This window comes from Ursus maritimus, unplaced genomic scaffold, assembly GCF_017311325.1.
Source record: "Ursus maritimus isolate PB19 unplaced genomic scaffold, ASM1731132v1 scaffold_34, whole genome shotgun sequence".
NCBI lineage: Eukaryota > Metazoa > Chordata > Mammalia > Carnivora > Ursidae > Ursus > Ursus maritimus.
Window position 1 is genome coordinate 25,280,906 of NW_024426008.1, and position 27,509 is coordinate 25,308,414.

Sequence of the window (27,509 nt, forward strand, 5' to 3'; positions counted from 1 at the left end):
AGTGAGAGAAGTCCACCAATCTCTGTCCACTTTTTCTTTGGCTGTAGACTCCCAGCTTTTAGTCAGAAACATGAGCGTCTTCAGTAAAGACTGCACTTCCAGCCCCCCAGTGCGCTCGGTGCATGGTGTCGCCAGGCCCCAGGCAGCAAGAGCAGAGCAGCCTGGTGAGCGGGGCCTCCGGGGAGTGTCTTTAAGGGAGATGCGGTCTATGTATACAATGGAATACCACTCAGCCATCAGAAAGAATGAAATCTGGCCTTTTGCAAGGATGTGGCTGGAACTAGAGGGTATTATGCTAAGCGACATGAGTCAGTCAGAGAAAGACAAATACCATGATTTCACTCTTATGTGGAATTTAGCAAACAAAACAGATGAACATAGGGAAGGAAAAATAAAATCAGATGAAAACAGAGAGGGAGACAGAGACAAACCATAAGAGACTCTTGATTCTGGGAAACAAACTGAGGGCTGCTGAAGGGGAGGTGGGTGGGGGAGATGGGGTCACTGGGTGATGGGCATTAAGGAGGGCATGTGATGGAATAAGCACTGGGTGTTGTATGCAACTGATGACTCACTGAATTCTACCTCTGAAACTAATAATACACTACATGTTAATTAAATTAAATTTAAATAAAATTTTTTTTTAAAGTGTGGACCCCTCCCCGTGCTCTTCTCTTCCTTGCTGAACGCAATGCAGATGTGGTGTCCAGAGCCTCACCAGTCATTCTGATCCTGAGGCGGAAGCAATGTGCAGAAGGTGATGGTTAAGCAAGGGAGTTCAACAGAGTTTTGCAAGATGAAATTCAGAGAATATTCTGGGAACTGATTTAGGAGGGGCAACAAATTTTCCACCTATGCTACCTGGACAGGATGATATCAATAGGTAGAAAACCATTTTCTGGGCTGAGTCTGTGAAATGCTCAGGAACATGATGTACCACACGCAGGGGTGGGCTGGGTTCACAGGTGGGAGGGTGGACGTCGTATCTGCGGCATCTAGACTCCAAAGATACCGTCCTCAACCTCCACATCCTCCTACCACTCCCTCCAGGAGTAAGACAGGGCGTTACTCTGGGGAAAGAAGCACTTGGCTACGTGGGGCAGGAAAACATGGAGATTAGGGAAGTGTCTATGTGAGAAGCAACCGGGCCTGAGACCTGTTTCTCTCCCAGAGAGAACTGTAAGAGACGTGTTCTAGGTTCACTAGAAACAAATGAACACATAATAAAAAATGACACCATATGTGTGTGCAGACAGTGGAGGAGAGGACTGAGTTGACTCTCCCAGTAATAGACAACACAGATTTTGAAATAAGAAATACCGCCAGACCGAAAAAAAAAAAGGTAATATATCAGAAAGCTATAATAATTATTAAGTGTGAAAGCATCTGACAATGGGGCCCCAAAGTACAAGAAGCAGGAGCTGATAGAATTGAGAGGAGAAATAACCAATTCAACAATTATAGTTGACGCTTCCAATAATATTGGGAAGGACACAGAAAGTTTGAACGCTATCAACCTGTTGACCTGTTGACCACCTTACACCAGCACAATGCATGCCCCTTGCAAGACCACGGGAACATTCTACAGGAAGGATCCCACGCTAGGCCAAAAAGCAAGCTGTGTTGGTGTCCGGTGGCTTTTGTAAAAGGTTACCACAAATGCAAGGGCCTGAAACACCAGAGGGTTATTCTCTCACTGTGCTGGGGCCTGAAAATTCTGAAGTCAGTATCTTGGGCTGAAGTAGAAACATTGGCAGGTCATGCTTCCTCCAGACGCTCGAGGGAAGAATCCATCCCTTACAACTTCCAGCTTCTAGAAGCAGGATGCCTTGGCTGGGTGCTGCGTCCATGGGATGTCGGCATCTACTCCCATCACCCCCTCTTCTTCTATGTGTGGAATCTCCCTCTGCAATCATTTCACAAGGACCCCGTGATTGCATTGTCCAGGAGAACTCAGATCCTGAACTGAACCAAACATACCAAGACTCTGTCTCCATATAAGGTAACATGTATAGGTTCCAGGGATGAGGGCATGAGTAGCTTTGGGGGGGGGGACAATTTTTAGCATACCATGCAACTATCACTGAATTCAAAAGGATTAAAATTACATAAAGTATGTTATATGACCAAAATAGAATTACATTAGCAATTGGCAAGAAAAATGCAGAAAAGTGCTTACTATTTGAAAGTTACACTGTATCTTCTAAATGATTGATTGATCAAAGAAGAAATCACAGACAAAATTAAAAATATCTTGAACTGAATGAAAAAGAGAGCACAACATGTGGAAATTTATAGGACACAGTGAAGCAGTGCCTACAGAGAAACTTACAGGTTAAGCTCTTACATCTGAAAAGGAGAAAGTTTCTAAAAATAATAATTTAAGCTTCTTCATCAAGAAGCCAGAAAAAGAAGAGTAAATCAAGTGCTAGTAATCAGAAAAAAAGAAATAATATAGATCAGCTCAAATATTAATGGAAACAATAAAAGGTCAATACAGAAAACCAATAAACCAAATATATTCTTGAAAAGATCAGCAAAATGATAAACCATCAGGTAGACTGAATAAGAAGAAAAGAGAGAAGATTCCAATTCCAAAATCAAGAATACTAAAGGAAACGTCATTACAGACTCAAAGAAATTTAAAAGATTATGGAACTATGCTATGAACACTTGCGTGCAAACAAACCCAACAACCAGAAAGAAATGGACAAATTCCTAAAAAGACATAGTCAAAATTGGTTCAAGAAGAAGGAGACAATTTAAGTTGACCTATATCAAGCAAGGAAATTCAATTGGCAAAGTGGTGTATAAGCCTGTAAGAATATAAGCTTGGTTTAGCATCTGAAAATCAATTAATGTAAACTACCACATTAAGAGATAAAGGGTAAATACCATATGATCATTTCAGTAGACACCAAACATTTAACAAAATCAAAAATTCATTCATGGTAAAATTTTTCAACTAGCTGGAAACCAAAGGGAATTCCCAGGAGCTCATAAAGGGGTCTATTAAAATCCTACAGTTAACACTAGACAGTTATGAAAGGTTAAATTGTGAATGAGTTCAACACCTAACCACTGTAATAAGGTGAGAAAAATATTAACAGTACACGTATTGGGTAGAAAGAAGTAAAACTATCTTTATTGACAGAAAACATTACAGTTTATGTAGGAAGTCCTAAGAAATGTTACTAGGTCTAGAACTAATAAGTAAGTTTACCAAGGTTTGAGGATATAAGATCAATATACAAAATCAGTTGCATTTCTGTGTATTAGCCATGAACAATCCAAAAATAAAGCTAAGGAATCAAGTCTAGCCACAACAGCAACAGAAAGAATAAAATATTTAGGAATAAATTTAACAAAATAAGTACAAGACAAGCACACTGGAAACAACAGAACTTTGCTGAGAGAAAATTAAAGTCCTAAATAAGCAGAGAGATATATCAGTTTCACGGATTGAAAGACTCATGTTAAGAACTCTGTTCTTCTCAAATTGAGCTATTGATTCAACACGATCTCTACCAAAATACAAGCAGGCTCATTTTTTTTTTTTTACAGAGAAATTGGTATTCTGATTCTCAAATTTATATGAAAATGCCAAGAATCTTGAATGGCCAAAACGATATTTAAAAAGAACAAAGTTGGAGGACTTACATCACTTGATTTCAAAACTTACTTAAAGCTACAGTAATCGAGATAGTGTGGTATTGGCATAACAATAGACATATTATAGATCGATGGAACGAGACAGTGTCCAGAAACAGATCCACATAATATGTGGTCTATTGACTTTCAACACAAGTGATGTGGGAATTCAGTGAGGGAAAGGATGACCTTTTTTTTTTTTTTTAAGATGTTATTTATTTGAGAGAGATGGAGAGAGGAGAGAGAGCACAAGCATGGGGAGGGGCAGAGGGAGAAGCAGACTCCCCACTGAACAGAGAGCCCGATGTGGGACTGGATCCCAGGACCCTACCTCGAGATCATGACTTGAGCTGAAGACCAACTGAGCCACCCAGGTGCCCCAGGATGATTTTTTCTACAAATGTTGCTAAAATAATGAAATGTTCAAACCAAAAGATTTAAACTAGACCCTTACCTCACACCACACACAAAAATTAACTGAATGTAAAGAGCTAGAACTATAACATTTATACAGAAAAGCATAGCAGAACATCTTTGTGATCTCAGGTTAGGCAAACATTTATTAGATATGACATCAATAGCAGAATTCAAAAGAGGGAAAAAATGTCATCGGAATTCATCAAAATTTTAAAAGTTTGCTTTTATAGAGACCCTGTGAAGAAAATGAAAAGACAAGCCATGGATAGGAGGAAAATAGTAGTGATTCATGCATTGGTAAAGGGCTTGTATTCAGAATTCATAAAAGAACTCTTACAACTAGAAAGAAGAGGAAAAGCAACCCAATTAAAAGCATGGGCCCAAGATTTGAATAGATAACATGCTAGTAAGCACATGGAAAATGCCTCACTTCACTAAGCCTTACATATGTGCACATTAAAACCACAGCAAGATGCCCCTACCTATCTACCAGAATGGTTATGGTTGAAGAACTAGAGAGCCTAGAACCTCGCACAGCAATGGTGGGAATGTGACAAGGTGCAGCCACTTTGCAAACCATTTTGTCAGCTTCTTTAGAAGTTCAACAGACTCCCCAAGGCACTTGGCCATCGCACTCCTGGACATTGACACGAGAGCACAAAAGCATACGTCTACACAAACACTTGTACCAGAATTTCAGAGCAGCATTATTCAAATAGCCCCAAACTGGAAAAATCCAAATGCCCAGTAACTGGTCAGTGGATAATGTGGTATTCAGTGAAATTGCATCCAATGGGTAGAATGCACAAAATACTGAAACGTACAATATGGGTGAACCGCAAAAACATGAGGCTAAGATGAAGAAAGCCAGACACAAAAGACTCTGTATTATATGATCCCATTTATATGAAATTTCTAAGAAAGGCAAAATATTGAGGTATAAAAGAGGTCAGTGGTTGCCCAAGGCCGGGGTTTGGAGAAACAACTGCCTGCAAAAAAGCAATAAGGAAAATTTTTGGAGTAATGGAACTTTTCAAAAAATGGATTATGGTGATGGTTGTACACCTGAATAAATATACTAGAAACCATTCAATTTACAGAAGTGTTTTATGGAATGTAAATTACACTTCAACAAAGTTGTTAAAAAACATAAATTGAAAAAGGGGCACCTGGGTGGCTCAGGTGGTTAAGTGTCTACCTTTGGCTCAGGTCATGATCTCAGGGTCCTGGGATCAAGTCCTGCGTCGGGCTCCATGCTCAGCGGGGAGTCTGCTTCTCCCTCTGCCCTTCCGCCCACCTCGTGCTTGTGCGCTCTCTCCCTCTCTCAAATAAATAAATAAAATACTTCCGAAAACCATAAATTGAAAAATCCTACTGCTACTTGTGGCAGTGCTTTGACATGGCGCTCACCACGTTGGACTGACCATGTGTGTATTTGTCCATCTGGGTCAGAGGGACTGTAGACTCCTTGTCTTCCTTGTGCATCCCCACATTGCCTCAGGGCCTATGGGTCTCTGCTGATTCTGGATTTCTTTCTTCATTGGAACCTCCCACCATTCTTCACTACCTTGGTAGCTCTACTGCCTATATATATATTTTTTAAGATTTTATTTATTTATTTGTCAGAGAGTGCACAAGCAGGGGGAGCAGCAGGGAAAGGGAGAGGCAGATTCCCTGCTGAGCAGGGAGCCCGATGTGGGACTCGATCCCAGGACCCTGGGATCATGACCTGAGCCAAAGGCAGACAGTTCACCGACTGAGCCACCCAAGCATCCTGTTCTACTGCCTTTAATTAGAGATAATTAATTATATCAGGTTTACTGAGGGAAAGCATACATATAGTAATATTAATCAACTTAAAGTGTACTATTTAATGATTTTTGACAATCGTACACAATGGTGTGACATGGCCACAATTATGATGTAGCATATCCCTTTACTACCAATCTCCTCTCCCATCCTCTGGTCCCCTAGCACAACCTCTGATCTGCTTTCTATCGCTACAATTTTGCTCTAGAATTCCATATAAACAGACTAACGCAGTATGTGTTCTCTTGTGTCTGACGTCTTTCACATCAAGTAATTATTCCGAGATTCATTCATGCTGTCGTGTGGAAGCGCACCCATTCTCTACCAGCGCATGGATATACCACCATGTGTTTACCATTCATTGGTTGATGGATACTTGAGTTGTGTCTAGTTTTTGGCTATTATAAATAAAGCTGATATGAACATTTGTGCTTAAGTCTTTGTCTAAACTTATGTTTTCATTTAAAATACCCAGGAATACAATTACTAGGTCATACACAGGTATGGTTAACTTTATAAGGAGCTGCCAAACTATTTTCCAAAGTGGTTGTACCATCCCGTGCTGCCATGAGCACTATATGAGAGTGAGTTGTCCTTGATCTGTACCTTCTCCAATACTCTGTATTGCCAGTCTTTTTACATTTTCAGCCATTTCAGTGGTTGTGTAGTGGTAGCTCATATTTTTAATGTACTTTTCCTAATAACTAATGATATTGAGTATCTTTCGTTTTTTTTTTATTTGCCATTTGCCTATCTTTTTTGATGACGTGCCTCTTGGGAAAATGCCTAGCAATGCAATTTATAGGTCATATAAGTGTATGCTTAGCAATAACATTTGCTCACTTTTTGTTTGTCTTCCCATTTACAATTGAAATGCTCTTTATACACTTTGTGTGCAAGTCCTTTTTCAGAGTAACGTGTTGTAAATATTTTCTCCCAGGCTATGGCTTCTTTCATTTACTTAACACTGTCTTTTGAAAAGCAATGGTTTTTAATTTTGGAGTCCAGGTTTTCAATTTCTTAATTTTATGGGTCATTCTTTTGCTACCCTATTTTTTTTTAAAAGATTTGATTTATTTTTTTGCCAGAGAGAGAGAGAGAGAGAGAGAGAGCACAAGCAGGGGGAGTGGCAGCCAGAGGGAGAAGCAGACTCCCCACTGAGCAAGGAACCTGATTCTGGGCTTGATCCCAGGACCTTGGGGTCATGACCTGAGCCAAAGGCAGACTGAGTCACCCGGGCTTCTCGCTACCTTATTTTTAAAGATCATTGTGAAGATCGTGAAGATTTTCTTCTAGTTTTGTAGTTTTAACTATTAAATTTAGGTCTGTGATCCATTTTGAGTTCATTTTTATGTATGGCGTAAGCGTTGAGGTTCATTTCTTTGTTGTGACTATCCACTTGTTTTAACACCATTTTCTGGAAAAGTTATTATTTTCCAATGAAATTGCCTTCATAATGTTGAAGAAAGAACCACACACACAGAGACCCCCATGGGTCTATTTCTGGAGTCTCTGCTCCATTCCACACACTTCCGTGTCTATCCTTTATGCCAATCCCCCACTGTCTTGATTACTACAGTAAGTCTTAAAATCAGGTAGTGGAAGTCATCCAACTCCTTCTTTTTCAAAATTGTTTTGGCTATTCTAGACCTTTCCATTTCTACACAAACTTCAGGATCAGTACAACCATTTCTACAAAAGAGCTTTCTGGGATTTCGATAAGGATTGCATTGAATCTGTACATCAATTTGGGAAAAACTGACACCCTAATAATATTGCATCTTCCGACCATCCATTTTGATTTTTAAAAAACCTTTCTCAGCAACGTTTTGTAGCTTTCAGTGTACAGATCTTGCACACTTTTGTTAGATCCATTTTACTTCATATTTTGATGTCATTGCAAATATAATTATTATCCAGTATAATTTCCAATCATTCATCGGTAATAAAATGAAAAACAGTTGTTTTTAAAATTAATTCCTTTGTTTCGAGATAATCGTAGATACACATGCAATTGTAAGAAATAAAACAGGTTCCTTCTACCCTTTGCCCGGTTTTCTCGTATGCTGACATCTTGCAAAACGATACCACACCCAGGATATCAACACTGACCCACCAATCTTATTGAAATTTCCCCGGTTTTACTTGTATTCACTTGTTCGTGTGTGTGTGCCTGTGTGTGTGTGCACATCTATGTGCATTTAGTCCGATGCCATTTTATCACTTGTGTAGGTTTGTGTAACCATTACGGCACTCACAGAACAATTTTATCACTCCAAAGATTCCTTTGTGTTGCTCTTCTATAACCATAACTACCTCCCTCATCCTTCACCCCAACCACCATGCATCTGTCCTCCATCTCCATAACCTTATTTCAAGAATACTATTTAAATGAAATCAAATAGTATCTAACCTTTGGGGATTGGCTTTTTTTTTTCCTGATTAATATTCGTGTGTGTGTGTGTGTGTCTTTGATTCATTTTTCCATCAAAGACACTTAGGTTGTGTCCATATCTTGGCTCCTGTAAATAGTGCTGCTATGGACATGGGGGAGCAGATACGTCTTTGACATAATGATTTCATTTCCTTCAGATATATTCTCAGAAGTGGAATGTCTGCATCATATGGTAGTTCTATTTTTAATTTTTCGAGGAATCTCCACACTGTTTTCCATAGTGGCTGTGCCAATTTACATTCCCACCAACAGTGCACAAGATTTCTTTTTTAAAAATTTTTTTATTTAAATTTGATTTAGTTAACATATAGTGTATTATTAGTTTCAGGGTAGAGTTTAGTGATTCATCAGTTGCATATAACACCCAGTGCTCATTACGTCACGTGCCCTCCTTAATGCCCATAATCCAGTTACCCCCCCCACCTCCCCTCCAGCGACCCCCAATTTGTTTCCTGAGTTAAGAGTCTCTTATGGCTTGTCTCCCCTTCTGTTTTCATCTTTTTAAAAATTTTTCCTTCCCGTCCCCTATGTTCATCTGTTTTGTTTCTTAAATTCCACATATGAGTGAAATCATATGGTATTTGTCTTTCTCGGACTGATTTATTTCACTTAGCACAATACCCTCTAGTTCCAACCACGTCGTTGTAAATGGCAAGATTTCATTCTTTCTGACGGCTGAGTGGTATTCTATTTTATATATATATACCACATCTTCTTTATCCATTCATCTGTTGATGGACATCTCGGTTCTTTCCATAGTTTGACTATTGTGGTTATTGCTGCTGTAAACACTGGGGTGCAGGTGCCCCTTTGAATCACTATATTTGTATCCTTCGGCTAAATACCCAGCAGTGCAATTGCTGGGTTGTAGGGTAGCTCTGTCTTCAACTTTGTGAGGAAACTGTTTTCCAGAGTGGAAGCACAGTTTGGCTTTTTAAACTTAGCATAATTCCCTGGAGATTCATCCAAGCTGTGTATATCAATTGTTCATTCCTTTTTATTTCTGAATATTATTTCATGGTTTGGATAGACCAAAGTTGTTTAACCATGCACCCATTGAAAGACGTATGGGTTTACAGTTTTTGGCTAAAGTGAATAAAGATGCTATAAATATTCACGTAAACATTTTGGTGCGTGATCCTAAGTTACCATTTCTCTAAGATAAATGTACAGGAATGCAGTTGATGGTTATATGGTAATTGCATGTTTAGCGTTCTAAGAAACTGCTAAACTTTTTTCCAGAATGTCTGTGCTATGCTTTACAATGATGTTGAACATTTTCTCATGTGCTAATTTAGCAATTATATTTCCTTTTTAAGGGAAATGTCTGTTTACATATTTTACTAAATTCTAATTGGATTTTTTTTTTTTTCTGTTGAGTTTTGAGAGCTCTTTATACCTTCTAGATACCAGTACTTGGATGCGTGGTCTGTAAATATTTCCTCCCAGTCTATAGCTTGTCTTTTCATGCTCTCATTAAGGACTTTTACAGAGGAAAAGTTTTCAATTTTGATGAGGTCAAATGCTATTTTTTTCTTTCACAGATCATGCTTGTGGTTTCAAGTGTAAGATCTATTTGTCTAGCCCTAGATCCTAAAGATTTCCTCTTCTTTTTTTTTCTAGAAGTTTTGCAGTTTTACATTTAGGTCTGCGATCCATTTTGAGTTAATTTTTGTGTAACATGCGAGGTGTAACCTGAGGCTCAGGTTTTGCCTACGGATGTCCAGTTATCCCAGCACCATTGGCTGAAAAGGCTGTCTTTCCTCCATTAAGTCGCTTTTGTTTTTTTGTGAAAAATTAATTGAGCACATTTCTGTATGTCTGTTTCTGGGTTCTCTATTCTGTTCCACTGATCTCTATGTTTACCCTTTTAGCAATACCACACTATCCTGATTACTGGAGCTATACACGAAGTCTTAACATCGGGAAGAGTGATTCCTGACACTTTGCTCTTCTTTTTTCAAGATTGTTTGGATTATTTTAGGACCTTTTCCTTTCCGTATGAATTTTAGAATAAGGTTCTCAACGCCTTAAAAACAAGTGCTGGGATTTTGATGAAAATCCTATCACACTTATAGATTAATTTGGGGATAAATGACATTTTTTTGCTATGGGAGTCCTCTACTTCATAAAGACAGTATGTTTTTCCATTTATCTATATTGTTTGATTTATTTCATCAGTTTCTTGTAATTGTCAGCGTCTATAACCTTTGTATATACTTTGTTAAATGTATACCCAAGTGTACATTTTCTTTGGATTGATTATAAATTCTATTGCATTTTTGGGTTGGGTTTCCACATGCTTGTTATTAGTATATAGAAGTACGGTTGGTTTTTGTGTTCTTGTATCATGCAAACTTTGTCGAACCTACTCATTAGCTCTCGTTGGTTTTTCTCTTTTTTTGGGGGGGGGGTTTCCTGGGATTTTCTGTGTAGAGCATCATGACATCCACAACTAAGACCGTTTTCTTTCTTTCTGTGTAATCTGTATGCATTTTATTTCCTTTTCTTGCTTTATTGTTCTGCCTACGATGGGAATGGTGCCCTTAGGGAGACCCCAGACTGCCCCCTTGCCCCTTCTGTGAGGGCACAGGAAGAAGACCGCGCTCTGACACTGAATCTCCTGGCACCTTGGTCTGGACTTCTCAGCCTCCAGAATGGTGAGAAATCAGTGTTTGCTGTTTACAAGCCACCCAGGCGATGGTATTTTTGTTATCATATCCCAGACAGACCGAGATAAGGATCTATGGTGAATTTCTCCGTTCCACTTCTGTTATTTCTCATTTGTGTCTTCCCTCTTTCTTCCTTGTCAGTTTTGCTTGAGGTTTGTCAATTTCATTAATCTTTTCGAAGAACCTGGTGTGTTTCTTTGGTCTCATTGACTTTTTCTATTGTTTTCCTATTTTCAATTATCGATTTCTGCCCCTTCTATTATTTCCCCGTGGCTGCTTTGACTTTATTTTGCTTTTCTTTATCGAGTTTCCTGAATTAGGAAACTTGGCCATTGATTTAAAACCTCTCCTCTTTTCTAACATAAGCATTTACTGTAATAAATTTTCCTCTCACAACCACGGAGCTCCATCCCACCATTGTGAAATGTTTTATTTTCACTTTCATTTAGTTTTAATATCCTTTGAGCCTCTTTGACCAATGGATTATGTCTAAGTGTGCTGCTTAATTTCCATGTGTTCCAAGATTCTCCTGTTTTCTCTCTGCTATTGATTTCTAGTTTAATTCGATTACATTCAGAGGACATATTCTGTATGATCATAATTATCCTACATTTGTTGAGGCTTGTTTTATGACCCAGACTGGGGTCTTTGTGAATGTTCCATGGGCAACTGAAAAAAAAAAATGTGTGTTCTGCTGCCGTTGGATGCAGCATTCTATGTATGTCAACTCCATCCTGTCGGTCACATTATTCTCCTATATCCTTGCTGATTTTTTCTTTGGTAGGTCTATCAGTTGCTGAGGGGGGGGGGACACTGAAGTCCCCCAATGTAATTTAAGACTTTCAACTCTGTTGTTTCTGCATAATATATCTGGAGGCTGTATTGTTTGGTGAGTGCACATTTAGGATTGCTATGCCTTCTTAGTGGATTAATCCTTTAATTATTTTGTGATATTCCTCTTCATCTCTAGTCCTTTTCTGCGCCCTGAAGTCTACTTAATCTGATATTTACATAATCACCCATGCCTTTTAAAAAATGCTTCCACGGTATATCATGTTCCATCTTTTTGCTTGCAACCTACCGGTGTTGAATTTGAGATGAGTGTCTTGTGAACAGTTTGTAGTAGGGTTTTTTTTTTTTTTATTATTCATTCAGTTAATATTTTTTTATTTTATTTTATTATTATTCATTCAGTTAATATTTTTTTTGTGGTATGTTTCGCCTATTTATATTAAAGGGGCATTTTTCTATACTCGGGATTATGTCTGCCATTTTATAGTTTCTTTCCTATTTATTTCTTCTCTTTTTTCTTTTTTCATGCCTTCCTATAGATTACTTAAGCATTTTTAGGATTTCACATGGATTTATTTATAGGGTTTTTGAGTGTATTTTTTGTCTCATTCTCTAATTCTCTGTATAGTTTCCTCTGGGTATTAAAATATATGTTTACAACGCATTGCGGTCTGCTGGCTTCACCATTTTGCCATCTCAGGGGAAGTATGGGTACCTTACTTCCGTTTAAGTCTTTTCGGCTCCCCTGTATGTAAGTTGACCGCCTACCATATCAGATGGTGTGATGATTTTTGTTTTGATCAATACCGTTTATTAAACTCATGAGAAGAGCCTATTTCTGTAGCCGTTTTTTCCTCCTGTTTCTGTTTCTTTCTTCCTTTCTGATCTCCCAATATTCCTTCTTTTATCATCTCCTTTCTGTTTCAAGAACATTCCTTAGCCACTTTTAAGGGTGGGCTCCTGATTGATCCCCCTTGCTGGTGCTGTTGGACTCACCTGATGTTATAGGTGGGAATCCCATTCAAACCACAGGAAGAATGGGTCTACATGGGCTGCCCTGTGTTACAGGCTGAGAGTTGAGGAATGCCCAGTCTGGGTGAAGAAGGGGGTCATGAGACACTCTGCTGTTGTATTGTTCTTCCAGTCCGAGGGTCCCAAACCAACCTGTCTTCTTTTTACCATATTTCAGAGCTTTCTTGGTCTCACCTTCTGTTATTTGCGGCGTTCTGAGTTGTTCTCAATGGGTAGAAGCAGGGAGAAAGGAGCTTAGCCTATGTTTGGATTAGAGTCCAAACTGGTCAATTAATTTTTATATGTACTGTCTTTGTGTCCTACCATCTTACTAAACTTACTTACTTATTCTAGATGCTTTTCTCCCCCTATACTTCTTAAGACTCTCTACAAAGACAGTCATGTTCTTTCTAAATAAAGACTGTTTTACTTCTTCTTTTCTAATTGGTGTGTGTTTAATTTCTTTTTCTTGCCATATCTCACTGGCTACAATCTTCAGCATAGTGTGGATTTTAGTAGTGGGAACAGATACCCTTATGTTTGTCAGGATGCATTATCCTGTCTTTTATATTTCTAGATTCATTTTGTTAGGTTTTTTTAAGAGCATTTTTCATCTGTGATCATGAGGGAATCTGGTCTTTAGTTTTCTTTCTTCATAACGTCTTTGCCTGGTTTTGTTATAGGGTAATGCTGACCTCCTAAAATGAGTTGGAAAATTTCCCCATATCCTCTATTTTCTGAAAGCGTTTATGTAGAATTGATATTGTTATTTCCTCAAATAGTTGGTAGAATTCATGAATGAAGCCATCCAGGGCTGGCACTTTCTTTGTGTGAGATTTGAACTATGAATTCAATTTCCAATTCTTCCCTAGATATAGCATGATTCCAGTTATCTGTTTCTTCTAAAGGGAGTTTCACTAGTTAGTGTCTTTCAGGGATTTTTTTCCATTTAACTTAAATTGTCACATTTATTAGCATTAGTTTTCCATATACTTCTTTATTTTATATTTTGTGTCTGTAGGATCTGTTATGATCTCCTCTCTTTGGTTCCTGAAGTTATTAATTCATGACTTCAGGTTTTGTTTTGTTTTGTCTTTTGGTCAGTCTGGCTAGAGGTTTGTCGATTTTTTTCTATTGTCAAATGCTTTTTCAGCATTTATTGACATGATTGTATTGTTTTTCTTTTTTAATCTGTTAATATCGTGAATTATATGATTTTCAAATGTCAAATCCACTTAACATTTCTATTTTAATGGCTCACTGATGGCAGGCCCTCTGCCTCTGCCCCTCTCCTGGCCTTTGTAAACACCACCGAGGGATTTTGGACATTTCACATCAATAGCAGCTTTAATGTGGGGTCTCCAAATCCCTTCCACAGTTGTGCACACAGACAGAATCTTTCTAATAAGGTGAAAATTAAATGTGACACGATTTCCAAGATTAAGCCAAAAGTATGCCATTGTTCAGCTAAAATGACAGATTTAAATGAAAGGAAGAAATTTTCTCATGATTGCAACTTTCCTCCTGTGACCTGCTATGTATGCCGGTAGCTCAGCAAGCGTAGGAGGCAGGGACACCAACCTGGTGACTGATTCAAGCAGCTCTTATAAGCACAGGGCTTAGGGGCCACCTGGGCGGCTCAGTCGGCTAAGCGTCTGAATTCGGCTCGGGTCATGATCTCAGGGTCCTGGGATGGAGCCCTGCCCACTCAGCAGGGAGTCTGCTTGTCCCTTGGCCCTTCCCCCTCTCCCACATGCTCTTTGTCTCAAATAAATAAATAAAATCTTGGGGGGGAAAAAGCACAGGGCTTATTGAAAGACAATTGCTTTGGATCCCCAACAAGAAGATTCCAGATTAACCTATTTGATTTCTCTAACAGGCAATAAGGATGAGCTCCATCAAACATCAATTATCTACATTTCAAAAATCTGTTTATATCTTGGGAAGAGCTCACATAGGCACATTGAATGGCCTAAGTGCTTTGAATGGTAAACAGAAGAAATGATGTTACAATTCAACAATCTGGAGAAAAACAATCATCTTGGCTGCTGGGCCTTGTATGAAGTATTTCTTTATAGATGAATAGATTCATTGAAATAGAAGAATCTTTTGTGAATCACTTAATCCTGTTTCTAGAAAGAGGCATTGTTTGCATGAATAATTTTAAGCGTCCATGCTAAATGTCTACTCCAGTGCGGAACACACAGCAGTCATGTTCAATAAAGCCTTCCTGAATTGGATGGATCCTGTTCTTCATTCTTCCCGGGAAAAACCAATGAGAAAGAATTACACACTTTCCTTTAGCATTCCTATCTACGCAATTACATGAATTTCCCCCTGTGCTAACCTGCATCCCTCCCCATGTGCTAGTCTGGTAGGCTAGTAAATGCTTAACTAGCTCATCGAGAACAACTCATGCCGTCAACCGACTTCCGTGGTGTAGACACTCCCACCATGGTTTACTGGAGCTGCAAGCCCAAGGTCACTGAGCACGGACCTGGGAAGTGATGTGGAGTTGTGCCCCCGTAGGCAGTACCGTCACTGCGCAGCTGAGACAGACATAAATAATCGTGAAAGGTAGTGAAATAATTAGAAATGATGAGCTTTGAGACTTACTGCTATTATTTATAAAGTACTGATTTAATGGTATTTTCACATTAAGTTTATTTATTGAGAGAGAGAGAGAGTGCAAGCAGGAGGAGGGGCAGGGGGAGAGGGAGAATCCCAACCAGACTCCCCGCTCAGCCTGGAGCCCATGTGGGACTCGATCCCACCAGCCTGAGATCATGACCTGAGCTGAAGTCAAGAGCTGGATGCTTAACCGACTGAGCCACCCAGGAGCCCCTATGGAAGTTTATTTTTAATGGCAGCTATTTCACCACAGGCTCATGAAATTCCTGAAAATGTGACTTTGGCCCTCACGAGTCATGGCAGGTCAGCCCAGGACAGCTCTGTGAGTGGCTCTACGAGGGAGAGGACAACATCCCCCCCACCCCCAGCCACTTTCCTTGCTGTCAGTTTTAAATCTCCAGCTCTGGCAAGGATTCCTGGAGAAAGTGCAGGCACAATTCATAGAGGGGGTATCTCTTTTCCTGGGCCTCACTTTCTTGGCCAGGAACATAGGAGCAAGGTCAGCTGAGGTTCTCTTGAACTGGGGGGCCTGCGGTCCCACCCCAGCTCCGGGAGGGAAGTTGCCTGTCTCGCCTGCTGCCCCCACAGCCCCCCTCAGTGTGTGGGAGGAGCGGGGGCCTCTGAGCTGCGAGGTCTGCCTGGCCTGACATTCTGTGGTGTCCCTGAAGTGGCCGCTGGACGTCAGCAGGCCTTTCTGGCTTCTCGGGCATCTCTGAGCCGGGGAGGCTCCCCCAGTGGTTGTCTGATGTGCTCTCACAGGGCAGGGCGGCTCCCTACCCCTGGCAGCAGGGGTTTGCACAGCCCCCTGTGGGGACGGTTCTCTGGAGGGAAGGGAAGTGAACAGGAGGAGCTGTCTTGGGGACCCCCCCCCCCCCGCAGTATCACAGAGAGCTTCCCACATGGCGATTTCCCACCCGAGGCCTAGGCTGCATTGAACAACCGGAATTGCAGAGACCCTGAACATCCCCTGAGAAAACACAATATCTTTAAAATGTGATTTTTTTTTTTTTTTAAATATCTCGCCTTCTTGTAAGTAGCTAACTACAAGAGTAGTATCCTTTCAGGCCTCATTTTTATTTCAGAAATCGCCAGTTTAGGAAGCAGCCTTAAACTGTTCTGTCTTCCCCCTTGCATGCCCCCACCGGCTCTCTTATACACATAGGATGCTAGGGCGACTTGCTGATCGGTCCTACAAACACACCTGCATGCCCCCTTGGCCCTTCTGTTCAGGACCTTGCTCCTCGTCTCCCAGCCAGTGAGTGGTGGAGCCAAGAATCAATTCAAGCAGGCCAGTTCTAGAACCCACCCTTCACTGTTTGCATGGACTATTATTGTTCTTTGTTATTTCCAAGTTATCTGTCTGTTCTCTCTTGAAAGGGCCTTCATTTCTTTTAAAAAAATTTTTTTTAAAAATTCATTTATATATATTTTTGAGATTGTATTTATTCATTTATTTTGAGAGAGAGAGCAGGGGAAGGAGCAGAGGGAGAAGGAGAGAGTGAATCCCAAGCAGGCTTCATGCCCAGTAAGGAGCCTGATGCAGGGCTCGATCTCATGACCCTGAGACCATGACCTGAGCCCGAATCAAGAGTTGGATGCTTAACCGACTGAGCCACCCAGGTGCCCCCAAAGGGCCTCCATTTCTTAAATACATGCTGACTTTCCTGAGACTCTTCTCTTTGCTTTCTTAAAAAACAGATTTCTTTTCCATTTACTTTTTATCTGCCCCCGATAATCATAGCAACCCTGTCTTACCCACTGCATTTCAACAATGTGTACTTCTGTATACCTGCTGTGGGAGGCTTACCTGCCCAGCGGTGATTTAGTAAGGCCAATAGGCAAGTAACTTCGCACTTCCTGCAAGTATAATTTGGAAAAGGACCTTGATCCAGAGGACTTTTGGTGACGAGACGTAGTAAGTCCAGAATGGGAGGTTTTTGGTGCCGTTTGTAAAATCTTCTGGGGCACGTGCTCTTTAAGCCCCAGGGATCACTTTTGTGACTTCGCTAAATTCCCACATGCCTTTTTCTTCCTCGTCAGACAGGAACTCTCCCTTTGCCCCTGGAGACCTACCCACATCACCACCCTCCACCTTGCTCTGTGCGCCGAGACTGACAGGTACGAACCGCGTCTCGTGGCTTCCCGGCGGGCTCTGCCACGGGCAGCAGGGCGAGCAGGCCGCGAGGGGGCCTGGATGCCTGCTCCAGGCTTCCCTTAGCTCCCCAGGCCCCCGGCTGCCACACGGAAACGTCATAATCATTTTATGCTCCTATGTTTGCAAATCCCGTGCGGTGATCTGCAGCGAACCCCTCCTAACAGTGTATTTTGGTGAAGAATCACAGGAGGTTAAAGAGGCTGAACTGTAGTTTAAAAGCACTTTCGGGGGGAGGAGAAAGCAGAAATACAAAGAACTAATGGTGGTTTCTGTAATGATGAGGGGAAACAATTCGAATTCCTAGAGAAGGGAAACAGACGACCATCAAATCAGGTACGTGGAGAGGCTTTACTAAAGGGGCCTTTTCAAAAGTGGGCTGGGAGTGGGCGGCTCGAGAAGACCCCAGGGCAGCCCCGAGGGCCATGCCATCCGTAGGCACGAAGGAGCACAACCTCCCTGCGGGGTGGGCTATGGCTCCTCTTGCCTCCTCCAAGGCCTTCGGGTCGCAAAGTCTGCGAAGCTCCAAGACTTCTTCACAGAGCAACAAACCCCCCAAACGAGTCAGCTACGATTCAGTAACATGCACCCAAGATCTCGGGGCACATCCATCAGGTCCCTTACACATTTTCTAGATGTAAAACTGTCATCTCTTTTGTGTATTATTTAGCCATTATTTAAGAACGTCTGTTCATTGTGAAATGTTTGTCATTCCAATATTTAATTAAATTTCGTTTCATGGTTCAAAGCATTCCTTGATTTGACTTGTCTTTATGCAAAAATGATCAACCCCATCTTTGCTTTCTAACTCAGTGGAACTATGCAAATGTTTTGATTAAATGATAAACCAAACAGTTTTGCCAGAAGCAGCTATTTCCACAGGAGGCGACGCTACTGAATTATCACAGCACAATGGAAGGGTGCCAATCGCTGGCAGATGCAGGGAAACTAATAGAAGCTTCCAAATGTGGCCATTATCTAGCAATCCAGAAAGAAGAAGAAAAAGAACACGCCCTCCCCAAAACAAACAAACAACCCAACAACTAAGAAAAAATTGGTAGACGTGGTCCCAGGAAATCCTGGCCCATTTGTTACATCGCTCGTTTCCCACTGAAACTGTCTGGCACAGAGGCAGCCTCAGTTTACACATTCCAAAGCCTGGCTTCAAGCATGTTCCTTTCCCTGTGGAATTTATGTTCTTGTAAAAACAGTGTTAAATTTGGCCGTTGGTGTCTCGGGCCAGCCCATAAGAAATTTTGCAATCCGTACGTAATTAAAACACTTTGCATTTGGATCAAAAAGTATAGAAAACAGAAAAGCAGCGATATTGGCAACTCAGACAGAACATGATAAAAATGAGGAAAACAATAAAAATGGAAAACATCCACAACGCCACCAGTAAATTACACCTGTAATGCTTGAACAGGGAAGTTAATTCCATTTTTTGACGGTAAACAGTGCTTACAATTGATATGGCCCTCTATCTACTTTTATACTCTTTTCAAACTATTTTCCTTTTGATTTCGTAATTAAACATTTTTGTGAACAGCACAAGAAATACTGATGACACGTTTATGGCAAGAAAACATCACGGACAAAGTCAAAGGACAAATGACCAACAAGGAAATATACTTGACAAATAAGAGTGAATATCCACAGTACCCAAAAACTTTTAAAAATTAATAAGAAAAGTATTTTTCAATCTCAGTGTGAAACAGTCAAAGACCATGGACAGTTTTGAGAAGAGGAAATATTAATAATCCATAAGCATATGAGAATATGACTAATTTGACTAATACCCAGAGAAAGGAAACCTCAAGCAATAGTAAGATATTAACTTCACCCAATGTATTGGTTCGAGAATCAGAGAAAGCAATGGCACCCCAGTGCTGGCGAGGGTTAGGGGAAGGGCACTCGCACACTGTGTCCTTGGGAGTAGGAATACGTGCGCCATTTTGCAAAACAATCTGGTAGTATCAGTAAAATACTAAAGTATATTTTATAAAGATTTTATTTACTTACTTATTTGAGAGAGAGGCACGCGTGAGAGAAAGAGAGAGCACAAGCAGGGGGAGGAACAGAGCGAGAGAGAGAAGCAGGCTTCCCACTGAGCAGGGAGACCGATGCAGGGCTCGATCCCAGGACCCTGAGATCATGACCTAAGCTGAAGGCAGACATTTAACCCACTGAGCCACCCAGGAGCCCCAATAAAATACTAAGGTATTAATATCCATTTTTAATATCAGTATCTATGAAAGTATCCCAATATACGCGCTGTTTGACTCAGCAATCTCCCTTTTCAGAATCTATCCTATAAAAAGGAGAGCGGCTATGGCCATATTTTTTGGCAAATAACTATGAGAAGTGTGAAAGGCAATTTGCAGAGAAACGTATGCAGTATGAGTCCAGCTTTGTAACGCATAAAATTTTGTAAAAAACGTTACCTCTATTATACACGAACATTGTGAAAAGTGTGGCCCAGGGCATCCCTGGCCCTTGCCCTTGGGGGATGGGAGCTTAATTCAAAGAACCCGAGCCTGGAGGATGATGATGATGACTTTACTGTGCAGGAAGATTACTTTGTGACTGAATTCTTTTAAGGAGCTGAGTGAGCTTGGATCTAGAGCTCAGTGAAGAACTCGTGCACCCTTCAGGGCCTGGAGGCTTCGTGGTCACCCCGAAGGGCCTCAGGTGGACTGATGTGCAGGTAAGACCACTGACTGCCTCTCTGCAGGAGGGCCGTGGGGCACGGGCCGGCACAGTCTCCCTGGCTGGAAGACTGAGTGTCCTACGTCCAGGTCCCTGTCCTCATCCCTCTGCCTCTTCTCCCAAAGAGTCCCCAGAGTCCCCACCCGCTGGGTCCTCTAGGGGGCTATGGCTCTGGCAGAGCCCTCCCCGGGTACTATGGGCAGACCCGGTGGGAAGCTGCAGCCTCCCTGTCTCTCCTCCTTGCCTCCTGTCCATCATCTGTTTTCCTGACCAGCCCATGACCACTCTATTGGGATGTGCTGTCATATCCAGTGCTGGATCCAGCATCCACAGGATGAAAATAGACTGTGGGCACCAAAAGCCTCACCCTCCTCCAAATCTAAAATCCTGGAGATGAGAGGGGAAGGCCCACGTTCCTCCATCACGCAGCGAACTCCTATAGTCACAGGAAGCAGCCAGAATAGGGGTGCCAGCAGCACACAGTCCTTGCAGTGAAGACATGAAGAGTTTGCTGTCGCTTTCCTTCTGGTCTCCCCCCTTTGAGACGGAGCCCTGACCTCCCACTTTACTCGGCCATCTGCAGAAGCAATGCCTGGGTGGCCATCACTGGAACCACCACATTCTGGGGTGACATTGGCAACTGAAATTAATTCCCCAGGCTGAGCACTTAAAACTCATGATGCATATCTAAGGAAGAGACTCCTGCACGCTCTGACCTTGGAATGAGAGCCCCAGGAGCTAGAATGAAAGACCCTGACGGTGTCTTTCAATAAAAGTGCCTCCTTCTGTACGGGTGAGCTGTTTGGCCCATCAGGGATTTTTCCTGGAGCAGGTGGGGCAGCAGGCAGGGAGAAGCCGCCCCACATTGGGGTGTGGCGGTGCAGGGAGAACACGGTCAAGGTGATGACCACGGAAGAGGTGGCATACCCCCTCAGGAGATATCATAAAGATACGCTTTTGTCCTTTTGCAAACACTCCTAAAACCACAAATGGTCCATCTCCAGACGAAAATTGTATTCTGTTAGCCTGACTCTCCAGCCCTGCTGTCTCCTCCTCCTCCCCTCCCCCCTCCAGTATCACTTCCGCCCCCGTCATCGGTGTCCCCACGCCTCTGCCACCAAGCCTCAGTCTATGACTCTGATTTCCTTCCTGCAACAGTGTGTGACACAATCGGGTGAATGTCGCTTGCAAGTACGAAATCAACAGGTTCTTGTAGGTTAAACAAAAACCATACAAAGGTCTGCACCTGCGTGGGCTCTATTTTCAGGCACTTCTCTCAATAAGTAATTAATGAGATGAATGAAAATCGAGAGAAAATACGTAATTGATGGAATCAATATCGGTTTTACCATACCCAGGTTACTTGATTAAGAACAAGACAAAAACTGTAGAACAATGTTCAAAAGTGAAATATTCGTAAATGCGACGCATGACAGCTGGATGCCAGATTTTAAAAAAGCAAAACCAAACCAAAACGCACAAAAAACAACAACAGCAAAACCCAAACGCTGAAGGATATTATCAGGACAAACAGGAAAACTTGGATAGGGACCATGTGTTTAGATAACTGCATTATTTCAATGTTCACTTTCCTGAGTGTGACAATTATCTGATAATTTTTAGGGGACAAATGCTGAAAGTATTCAAAGGTGAAGTGTCTTGATGTCTGCAATGAACTCTCGGATGGTTCATCCAGAAAACTATCTATGTGACCATGCGTGTGATTGTGTCTGTGCCTAAAATAATTTTTGCCTGATGACATAGGCATGTGTGTGTCATATCCATATGGACATAGTCAACACAGCAAAACATTAACAACTGGTTAATCTCCGTAAAGGATACGTAGACATTCATCTGGTTATTATTGCAACTTTTCTGTAGGTTGGGTATTTCATAAGAAAAGGCTGCAGAGAGGCTAAAGAACTGTTGAAATGGAATAAGAAGACTGTATTTCCACTAAAAAATGACCACGTCTATAACCTCTTAAAATCAACCAGTGGATAAATATAATTTTGTATACTTGAATTCATTTGTTTCCAATGCAGTAGTTTCTCCTCCTTTTCAAAATTTTGGTCCCAATTTACTAAACTGGATATATTTTGTGCTTGAATTTAAAATGTCATTTCCCCAGGGCGCGTGGGTGGTGCAGTCAGTTGAGCGTAGGACTGTTGGTTTTGGCTCAGGTCATGACCTCGGGGCTATGAGATCGAGCCCCTGCATTGGGCTCTGTGCTCAGTGGGGAGTCTGCGTCTCTCCCTCTCCCTCAGCCCCTCCCCTCCATGCTCTCTCTCTCTCTCTCTCTCTCTAATAAATCTTTTAAAAATTAAATAAATGAAGTGTAATTCCCCACACGCTTTTGGATAAACTTACTTGTGAATGAGATTTTCACTTTGGGGCTAAAACTCCAGCATGTCAGAATCAGACCCTTGGGTGTCTCAAAGGCAAATTCCGGTAAGTTTTGTCACCCCCTTCTGAGGAGTAAGTGCCCAAGAGGGGGGCCCTTAACAGCTCAAGAGGATTTCAAACGTTCTATGCACAACTGGGGGATACCCAGCAGCCACACGCTTTGGCCAGAAGAATCTCTGATCCTGACCAAACCAAGCTAAGAAACCTTCTCCCTCCCACTTGCATCATTTAGGATTCTTTGCTGCAAGTGACAGAAAACTTGGTTAAAATCGGAGTAAGCAAGCAAAGGAATTAAATGTCTCACCTACTGCAAGGTCCCGAGGAGGGCAGGCAGATCCCATTGCTAACATCACAAGGACTCTGCCTCCCCTGGGGCCCCATCCCCAGATGCTTCTCCAAGGATACCAACATGGCGGCCCAGGCCATTGGGCATCCCCTGGGGATCCACTGAGGAATGGGGGAGACCTGTATCCCAGAGTCTCCCTGGGTCCCAGGTGTCACGTGCCTCTGAGCCAGTCACCGTTAGGCAGAAGGTTGTTGAAATAAAAAACACACGGAGACCAGCCTTAAAAATTCCCTGAGCAGATGAAACAAGTTTAGTCATACAAATAAAGCTTAATTTAGCTTATTTTGCAAGACTGACTGGACCTGGGTCATTCCTCACGTGTGCCTCTGAAAATCACAAGCAAAACTTGAACTGCTTCCCAAGGTTGATATGAGGTAACCATTGACCAGTTCCATATAACTTGAGAACATTCTAGCATTATGACCAATCCCAGGAAAGAATACAGTCACCAACTTCTCCCCATAGGAGCTGCTTTATAACCATCTACCCCTGAGCCTCATTTCATGCTCTGGTTTGAGTGCTCCTGGTTTACAAACTGCCTTTTTCGTGTGTGCATGGTAAACTTTTACTAATTGCTACTGCAGTGATTCACTGGTTTTACTTCTGTTATTTCTGAACCTTTGACAAAGTGAACGCTCTCCCTCCCGGATGCCGTGCTGATTGGAGGAAACGGACACACGCACTCACCCACTCCTCCACGCTGGGTGCTGAGGTCAGAGCCTGGCGATTCCCGAGTGTCAGCTGGCCGAAGTGGGGTGCATGATGCTGGAGCCTCATGCCACCCCAGAAATCATGACTTAATGGAGACTGAGACCTGGGATAGGGAAGGAAGCAAGTTCAAGGAGGAAAAAGAAACATCTTACTCTTCTTTCTCTTCTGAAATATTGTCAATCTGCAAAAGACAAGGCCCTCCCCTCCCTGTGGATAGAGCTTCCTTTTTTGCTAATGAGCTTCACCCTGCTTCGAGTTGGAATAGGAGAGGCACGTCTTTCAGTGTAGGCATGTCGGAACAAAAACTCTCTAACGTTGCTGGTGTCCCACCCTAAGCCCTAGCTCCCCTCTCCTCCAGGAACTCCTTCCTGATGGATGCCATCTGGCTGAAACCACAGGTTTCTAGCGTGGAAAAGCCTAAGTGTGGGGCCTGGGGACAACCGTCCTCACCTCTGTCAGCAACATTCCCTGGGAGGGCTCACAGTGTGCCGATCACACTAAGGAGGCAGAGAAGGAGGCCTGAGGGATGTCCAAGGCCAGTTCCTCTCAAGCCCACCTAAGACCAGGGTCTGAGTGCAAGGAATATCCTAGAAGCTGCTCCCAGGAAGCACTCATCAGGAGTAGAAGTGAGACAGAAGAGAAGCAAGCCAACATGGGGTGCCTTACTGAGGTTATTGTTGTGGACAGTGGTGGCTTGAGATGGGAGGAAAGTGGACAACACTGCAGACTTGTCCCACCCGAGGGTCAAAGGGTCCGGGACCTTGATTTACCAACTTCTGTGGGTTCGTGAGTTCAAGGTTATGCCTGGGGTCTTCAGCTCCCTGCCGTTTTGCACCAGTCCTGTGTGGGGGTCAGGCACACAGGGTCCTCAGACAGACAGGTGTGGATGCTTCTGTGAGAACCAGCAGTGCATGTGGCTTTGGTGAGTGCCCTGGGAGTATGACGGGACACTGAGTCACCTACGAGACATGTCTTCCTGGGTGCTGGTTGGAAGCAGTCTAATGGGCCTACCATGAAGGGGTGGTGTACCCAGCACGGACTTTCAGGTCCCCAGGGGAGGAGGGATATCTGCTGTCATAATCTCAGATGTCACATAATTCACAAGAAGCCAAGTGGGGTTAGAAACTGTGGCAGAGGGCAGGACGCAGGGCTACCAGCTACCACAGCCCACCCGGCTGGCTCTGCGGGGAGATGGGGACCCCACCCAGCTTTGGTCCTGAAGACGTCCAGCTCACACGTAGCGGAGAAATCTCAACGATCAAGCTGAGCGAAATCTTGAATATATTCTCTTTCCTGCTCACCAGGGTTACCGAGGTGGCACCCACAAGTGGACGAGATGCCAAAGGTAACGCATTCTTATGCAATCTAGGCACCAAACCCAATTTGCTGGAAGAATTTGGGGCCTTTGAGAAGCAGATGAAGAAGGAGATCTGAGCATCTTTCTACTCACTGTTGAAGTACACGGAGTGGAAAACTAGAGCCCTCTAGACAAACAACAGAGTTTAAACCTCACCTCTTGGACTTGCCACGGACCTTCGGGCATGATATTCATCTTCTCTGAGCATCTATTTTCTCATCTGAAAGAAGGAGGATGGAATAACTTGTCTTGCAGATTTGTCCAGAGGGTGACGCGGGGCGGCGCACAGCCTGGGCAAAGCACCCGCGTTACGGGGCTGCAGTGACTGCGGTGTCTGCTGGCTCAGTGCTGCTGTCCCTAGCTGGGCTCCTGGTCACTCGTTTTATAACCTGCAGTACCTGCAAATGACCTACCATTTCTGTAATAAGGCCAGGGCAAAGGAAGAACAAAGAAAGAAAAAAAATGGACATTCAGAAGGGGAGAAACTAAGATCCCCCGGGGAGATAGCTGACCTCTGACAAGCTATTAATACAGTGAAGCTATTAATGTCTGTGGAGTGTGTCCATTTTCTTGGCACGTATTCAATTGTGTGTTCTCTCTAGCGGAATGCTAAGTGGACAGGGTGGGAAAAGGGTAGAAAGGCCAAGGAAAAGCTTTTATGGGTGAACCCCTTCCCACTCACCCAGAAGGACTCCAGGAATCGTCGCGGCCTGAATCAGCAAGCCAGCTCAGCAGCTCTCCACGTGAACGTCTTTGGCTGAGGCCACAGAAATCTTGACTTTGTGCTCAGAATAGAGCACTGATTCAGAAGGCTTCCTGATAAGAGACCAAAATGAAACAGTAAATTGTGCTGTCACACAAGACAAGGGAGTGTTTTAAAGATCTATTTTGGGGGCCACTTCTCTCTTCCCTCTGTAGGCTGAAGTCATTATCGGCGGCGTGGGCTGTGGGCTTGCGGCCTGCGTTCCGGCGGTGCTATGGGGACAGGAGCTTATTCACGTGGTGGGAAAGACTGATTACTCGGTGTGCTTGTCCTTCATCGGAGGACTCCGAGGCTGAAGACCTTTATTGTTACCATGTAAGACCTTCAGTCAGAGGCAAGCTGCAGCCTCTGGAATCATCTATTTCGGGACTCTTGATACAGAATGGACTTATGTGACAGCAGCGATGTCATGCCCAGAAATTGGAATTCGGAGGCAAAAGCAATGGGCTATTAGTAAGTTTTCTTGAAAACTAGCGTTTGTTGATATGACTCAAATGTTTTGCCTTCCCAGACAGCACAATAGAGAAAGCTGCTTGTTGCCACATATCCCTGTGGGTCTGCATTTGGTGGGGTGGGATGGACTACATGGTCCTCCAGCCTTAGAATGTCCCCAGAGACAAGATCACCCAGCCACCTTCCCCATGGGGGTGTGATCCCATCCACTCCCCCTCAAATTCAGCCATGCCCGCCTACTCAGTTCATTTCCAATGCCCGGTACATTTTTAAAAACGTTCTCGTTTTGAAATCATTTCATGTGTGCAGAAAAGTTGCAAGAGTATTACAAATGGCTCCCATGCACCCTTTCCCCCATCCCCCAAATGTTAACATTTCACCACAGGTGCCTTATTATTTGCTGTAGACACATAGTATTTTTTTCTGAGCATTTGAGAGAAAGTTGTAGCCACAATTCCCTTCATTGTGAAATCCTCCAAGGAACGTGAGCTTCCCAGAAGCATTCTTTTACATAAGGCAATCACAATGAGAAAATCAGAAAATTAACATTGACGTAATAATATTACGGAAGATCCAGGCCTTACTCAAATTTCACAAGTTGTTGCAACAATATCCTTTAGAGAAAAGGACGACATGATCCTGGTCTGGGATCGCACACTGCATCTAATTGTTGGGTCTTTTCAGGCTCCTTTAATCTGGAACAGGTCCTCAGGTTGTCCTGAGGTTAGTATTTTTAAGGAATATAAGCCAGTTACTTTGTAAAATGTCTCTCGATTTGGATTTAAGGAATGAATTAACCAGAGAATCGCCTTTTGGCAATGATCATAGTAATGGGGGATTCAGCTCCTCTTCCGTGGATGCCGAAACGGGCTGGGGAGAGTCCGGCAGACACAGCGCTTCACACTGTCCGGGCACACATCCCCGCAGCGCGCTGCTCAGCTCGGAGGGGAACAAGAGCAGCCTCACCGCGGGGAAGCCCGGCAGACCCGCCTGAACTTGGCCACGGGAGCCGACACTGGGACACACTGACTGCAGACGCCTCCTGATCTGACCGACTGAGAAAAACACAGCATTTTACTTCTGTTGGGCTCCTGCCCAAAATGCGTAACCTGGCTCCATTCGTGACCACCCAACAGAACACATCAGAATGTGGACTCGAGGGAAGGCAGTGAAG